Consider the following 7,367-nt stretch of genomic DNA (forward strand, 5'->3'; position numbering starts at 1 on the left):
AAAGGTCTCTATCTCTATGGAAGAGAGCTGTCGGACTCTCCTCTCTGTGTAAAGGTAGCCTACATTCTGCCCGCATTGAGTGCAGACTGGGCAGTTTTAAAGCACATTGTGCCACAACTTAAGATCTGATTCAAAGGGGTTGGGTTATATGCCGAAGACACATTTTGGTTTAATGCATTCAGCTGTGCAACTGACTAGGTTTCCTCTTTCCCCTTTCCCATATAATATAGCCAGGTCTCTATGTCTCTATTTGTCCACTTACTAAATTATCATGCATGGATAATGTCACTCTTTGTCATTTGAATGAATATATAAACAAAACCATTTATCAATACCATGTAGGTGACAGTACTTGGGACCCCAGTAGAAGAGGATGGAGGAGGGAAGGTCAACCTCATGGGCCTTTTGAAGACATGGGTGTTGCCTTCATGGCTCACTCCGCTCAACAGGATGTTGTCTTCATGGCTCACTTTGCTCAACAGGATGTTGTCTTCATGGCTCACTCCGCTCAACAGGATATTGTCTTCATGGCTCACCTTGCTCAACATGATGTTGTCTTCATGGCTCACTTTGCTCAACAGGATGTTGTCTTCATGGCTCACCTCGCTCAACATGATGTTGTCTCCATGGTTCACCACATTTCACAGGATGTTGTCTTCATGGCTCTCTCCGCTCAACAGGATGTTGTCTCCATGCCTCACCCCGTTCAACAGGATGTTTTATTCATGCTCTGTGTATCCATAACAGAGTAAGACACAGTTACCGTCTGTATCCAATTCAGGTCAACAACATTGTAATTGACTGTAATATGTATCAACTTTGGTTCACTTTTGGTTAATCTATTCTCAGTGTGACAGTGAAGTACCATAGGAAGGTGTCTCATGCTGCAGCCTACCCCTGGGACGGGATGCAGCCGTGCTGGCATACGACAGCCTGTCTGTTTTGAGGAAGCAGATGAAGCCAGACTGGAGATTCCATGGTAAGTACTAAATGAGAGGTTCATGGACATTAGATACTGAGTTAATTTTACTGTGTAAATAGATTATCTTAAGATAAATACACTCATTGTAAGTCATTGTAAGGATAAGTGCTTCTGGTAAATGACTAAAATGTAATGTAAAATGTCATTCACCCCTGCATTGATTAGGCTAGTACTTTTATGGTTTGTCATTGTGTTGATGTTGATGATATTGATGGTTCCATGTACTGCAACAAGCTTGTGGAACACACTACCATATTCACAGTCTCTGTGTACACCTCTTCCTTACCAGACTCAAACATGCAGTTGGTTTCTTATCTGTCTTTTTCTACAGGCATCATCAGACATGATGGAGTGAAGCCCAATATCATCTCAGCCTACACTGAGCTGGAGTACTATCTGCCAGGGACCTGTCTGACCTCTAAGTCAAGGCCGAGGCTGGCTTCAGGTCAGATGCCATGGCAACTGGTTGTCAAGTAAGCATGCTCAAAATAGTCCGGTTATTTAAGGACAGTTTCCGTTATTAAAGGACAGCCATGAAGATCAACGGAAATACATTGGTGGGTTACTCGTGTAGTATTTGGACGAAACTTATCCAAACCATACATACTCCAATATCCTTCCCAGAACCACCCTTGCACACCTCTATCAAGAGAATGGCAGAGCCCCAGGGATTGAGTTTGAGGAGGTGCCCAGCCCTTTCTCAGGTAGCAAAAATGAAATAATAATAATTGTAGAGATGTAAAGTGATAGATAAGAGTAGTCATGATATTACTGGCGATAAGCACTTGTCTACGTGATCTTGTCTATGTAGTCTTGTCTATGAAGTCTTGTCCACATAGTGTTGTCTACGTAGTCTTGTCTATGTAGTCGTGTCTATGTAGTCTTGTCTACGTAACATAGTCTTGCCTATGTAGTCTTGCCTATGTAGTCTTGTCTATGTGGTCTTGTCTATGTAGTCTTGTCTACATAGTCTTGTCTACGTAGTCTTGTCTATGTAGTCTTGTCTAAGTAGTCTTATCTATGTAGTCTTGTCTACGTAACATAGTCTTGTCTATGTAGTCTTGTCTATGTAGTCGTGTCTACGTAGTCTTGTCTACGTAACATAGTATTGTCTATATAGTACTGTGTCGTGTCTTTGGCTATGCCGTATTAAGTGATATGACATGCTATTCTATAAAATAATTTATCCGTAATTAATATTACCGGATTGAGCTAATCATGTAAATGTAATTAACTAGAGAGTCGGGCACCACAAAATAATATTTATAGAGCTGTTATCTTCCGAATAAACTCTTAAAGACCTAGTAATATTTTACATCAATAGCAGTCAACATTAATCGTCACCTTTATTCAGTCTCATCTGAAAGTTGTAAATTCTTAGTTATCTGCACGAACCCTGGCTAACAAGTTAAATCAGCAATACAAAATTGGGTTTAATTATTTATTTACTAAATACCTAACCAATCACACAGAATTACACATACACATATTTAAATCATAACTTGATTACAAATTACGTCACAAAGGAAAACGTCCCTAGCGGGCGGAACAGATATGACAGCTTGTTACACAAAGGAAAAGGGCTGGGTTTGAGTGAAAGAGCGGGAAGACTGAGGAACAAAGGCCGAAGCTGTGCTATCATAAATACAGTATCTTATGCATTCTAAATTAACACCCATTTGGGAAAGGAAAATGCAATAAATATTTACTCTGAGCTGTGCTTCTGTAGGTTGGTGGTAGATGGAAGGCCGTGTTGCCCTACCGAGTCCTTTGAAGAATGTCTATGGTTGTCAATTGGATACGTTGTAGTAACGTCGTTGTGTGGTAGACGGGATACTCTGTCTGTTCCTTCCTAACCTGCGTTTGCATCTGCTGTTGCTAACTCAATGGCTAGGAGGTATCACTTCTGTAGTGAATAGGAGGTTATATTGTCGTCAAGGGCTTATATAGGAAGGGAGAGGAGGGCGTGTTTGAAAAGTTTTATAGCCCATGTCCCTTCACAGGGGCGGGCCACTGATTGAGCAGCCCTATCTTATGAAAAACCAAATCTCTCATTTTAGAAGCTAACATCACATTTCATCCCATCACAAATAATTTCATATTCAAACATTTATATTGAACAACAATTCTATGTGAATCCGATAACTCTGTTGTGTAGACTTTCCACTGTAGAGTTTACGTCACCTGATCATTGATGAGAATGTCTCAGATGACAACCGAACTGACATCATATTCATTAAGTACCACCGCATATGTTCAATTGGTCGGATTACCAGAATACAGTTCATTTCCCCCACCTTCTGATGTTCCCAGAATCTCAATGTTAACCAAGGGTTTTGCAAATGTAACCTCAGTAGGGTAGAGAGAGGAAAAAGGGGGGAAGAGGGATTTATGACTGTCATAAACCTACCCCCCAGGCCAACGTCAGGACAACTGTCTACATAGTCTTGTCCATGTAATCTTGTCTATTTGGTCTTGTCTATGTATCAAATCAAATCAAATTTATTTATATAGCCCTTCGAACATCAGCTGATATCTCAAAGTGCTGTACAGAAATGCAACCTGAAACCCCAAACAGCAAGCAATGCAGGTGTTGAAGCACGTTGGCTAGGAAAAACTCCCTAGAAAGGCCAAAACCTAGGAAGAAACCTAGAAAGGAACCAGGCTATGAGGGGTGGCCAGTCCTCTTCTGGCTGTGTCGGGTGGAGATTATAACAGAACATGGCCAAGATGTTCAAATATTCATAAATAATAGGTCTGGGACATGTAGCAGCGGCACGGCCAGGTGGACTGGGGACAGCAAGGAGTCATCATGCCAGGTAGTCCTGAGGCATGGTCCTAGGGCTAGAAAGAGAGAAAAAGAGAATTAGAGAGCTCATACTTAAATTCACACAGGACACCGGATAAGACAGGAGAAGTACTCCAGATATAACAAACTGACCCTAGCCCCCGACACATAAACTACTGCAGCATAAATACTGGAGGCTGAGACAGGAGGGGTCAGGAGACACTGTGGCCCCATCCGATGACACCCGGACAGGGCCAAACAGGAAGGATATAACCCCACCCACTTTGCCAAAGCACAGCCCCCACACCACTAGAGGGATATCTTCAACCACCAACTTACCATTCTGAGACAAGGCCGAGTATAGCCCCCAAAGATCTCCGCCACGGCACAACCCAAGGGGGGGCGCCAACCCAGACAGGAAGATCACATCAGTGACTCAACCCACTCAAGTGACGCACCCCTCCTAGGGACGGCATGAAAGAGCACCAGACTATGTCGTCTTGTCTACGTGGTCTTGTCTACGTAGTCTTGTCTACGTAGTCTTGTCTATAAAATCTATGCCTTGGGATCCACCCTTTCTTTTACATTGGCTCTGATGCACTGAACCATGCACTGACACTACGCTATAAACTTCAAGTGAAGTTTCTAATGAGACACTACACCATTGCAATTAAATGTCTTAACTATGCAGGAGGCTGGTTCAACATGTGTTCTTCCATTTCAGATTCAATTACTTTCTCTTTCTCAGAAAACATGACATTAGCTAAATGTTTTTAACAGATCATTCATAACATATCTTTCCAAAGGTGTGACCGTGTGAGTGATCATACTGATATTACTTGTGAAAAGAAGGGGTGCTGTGGGACACGATCTTTCCTAGTAAGACAATAATATATCCATCCTGTTTGGAGACAATAATATCCAGTAGCCATATGAGAGGTTATCGAATAGGTTATTTATTCAAACGCATCAAAGTGGAAAAATACTAAAACCTAAAACTACTACTACTACAGTGAATCTCAAAGCCTCAGTATATAATATACAATATGAGCTTCAAAATGATGAAGCAGCTGTGCTCTGTCTTTTGATCACCTCACATCTCGTATGTTTCACCGTGACAACAGTATCAAATTAGTGAAAAAGATTGTGATTTGGCATCAAATAACATAAATGTAGTACTGTAGTAGTCAGTAGTAGTGAATCGTTATGCGTTGCTCATTTATTACTGTAACATGTAGTTGTGCTATTGTCAAGTGCACAATGAAAAGGTGACAAAGTTGCTTAGCAACAAACTAGTAGAAGCAACATTACAAAACATCCAAATAGTGTGTTCATATGATATTACAAAATTGCAAGTACGAAAATAAAATTCTAGATATAACTGGAAATTCCAGATTTAGAGTTTAACAGAGGCTAGCATTCTCCTGGGCACTAGCTCTAGTCATAGTCATGCCAAGTTAACCAATAGTCATAGTCATGCCAAGTTAACTATTAGTCGTAGTCATGCCAAGTTAACTAATAATCATAGTCATGCCAAGTTAACTAATAGTCATAGTCATGCCAAGTTAATTAATAGTCGTAGTCATGCCAAGTTAACTAATAGTCATAGTCATGCCAAGTTAACCAATAGTCGTAGTCATAAATGTTGCAATGTCAAACAACTGTCTCAGAGATTATGATCATGTCTAAACAACATTGTATTTCAAAATTTGACATTCCCAAAACATTGTGCTATCTCAAATGGTTTTTCAGTCCCCAAGCAACAGTTTATCAATGCTAATTAATCTGATGCATAATGTTTGGGCAATCATAGTGCAACTGAAATATCTCAGAGGATGTTCACAGAAAAATACTGCACCCAATTTATATAGTGTTTCCAAGCCAGGAGGATAAATACCTCAGTCTACCTTTGGTCCGTCTGAGTCATTGATAATATTGTACACAATCCTAAACCCTTACCGTCTAGCTAACCACAGGATCTACAAATTAACTTGACCCGGTGGCTCAGTGGAAATGATGAGAAACCCTTATAACTTTTTTCTTGGATACACATGGAAAGAGTACATATTAGGAAAGTATTCAGACCCCTTCCCGTTTTCCACATTTTGTTATGTTACAGCCTTATTCTAAAATGGATTAAATTAAACATTTTCCTCATCAATCTACACACAATACCCCATAATGACAAAGTGAAAACAGGTTTTACATTTTTTTTCCTTCAACTTTATAAAAAGAAAAAAACAGAAATACCTTATTTACATAATATTCAGACCCTTTGCTATGAGACTCGAAATTGAGCTCAGGTGCATCCTGTTTCCATTGATGATTCTCGAGATGTTTCGACAACTTCATTGGACTCCACCTGTGGTAAATTCAATTGATTGGACATGATTTGGAAAGGCACACACCTGTCTATATTAGGTCCCACAGTTGACAAGGTATTTCAGAGCAAAAACCAAGCCATGAGGTCGAAGGAATTGTCCGTAGACAGGATTGTGTCGAGGCAGCGATCTAGGGAAGGGTAACAAAAAATGTCTGCAGCATTGAAGGTCCCCAAGAACACAGTGGCCTCCATAATTCTGAAATGGAAGAAGTTAGGAACCACCAAGACTTCCTAGAGCTGACCACCCGGCCAAACAATCGGGGGAGAAGGGTCTTGGTCAGGCAGGTGACCAAGAACCCGATGGTCACCCTGACAGAGCTCCAGAGTTCCTTTGTGGAGATGGGGGAACATTCCAGAAGGACAACCATCTCTGCAGCACTCCACCAATCAGGCCTTTATGGTAGAGTGGCCAGACGGAAGCCACTCGTCAGTAAAAGGCACATGACAGCCCACTTGGAATTTGCCAGTAGGCACTAAAGGACTATCAGAACATGAGAAACAAGATTCTCCGGTCTGATGAAACCAAGATTCAACTCTTTGGCCTGAATGCCAGCATCACTTCTGGAAGAAACCTTGCATCATCCCTACTGTGAAGCAATATGGTGGTAGCATCATGCTGGGGGTGTTTTTCAGCAGCAGGTACTGGGAGACCTGTCAGGATCGAGGGAAAAACCTGCTCAAGTGTGCTCAGGACCTAAGAATGGGGTGAATGAAGGTTCACCTTGCAACAGGACAATGACCCTAAGCACACAGTCAAGACAACACAGGAGTGGCTCCAGGATAAGTCTTTGAATGTCCTTGAGTGACCCAGACAGAGCCCGAACTTGAACCCGATTGAACATCTCTGGAGAAACCTGAAAATAGCTGTGCAGTGACGTTCCCCATCCAACCTGAAAGAGCTTGAGAGGATCTGCAGAGAAGAATGGGAGAAACTCCCCAAATAGAGTCTGTAATCGCTGTCAAAGGTTTTCAATTTGCAACATTTTCTACAAACCAGCTTTTGCTTTATCATTATGGGGTATTGTGTGTAGATTGAGAAAGAAAAACAACAACATTTAATCCATTTGAGAATAAGGCTGTAATGTAACTAAATGTGGAAAAAGTCAAGGGTTCTGAATACTTTCCAAATGCACTGTACTGTACATGAATAGGTCCATCGTTCTGAATGCACTGTACTGTACATGAATAGGTCCATCTTTCTGAATGCACTGTAC

The sequence above is a fragment of the Oncorhynchus mykiss genome, chromosome 19 (genome assembly GCF_013265735.2).
Source record: "Oncorhynchus mykiss isolate Arlee chromosome 19, USDA_OmykA_1.1, whole genome shotgun sequence".
In the NCBI taxonomy this organism is placed as follows: domain Eukaryota; kingdom Metazoa; phylum Chordata; class Actinopteri; order Salmoniformes; family Salmonidae; genus Oncorhynchus; species Oncorhynchus mykiss.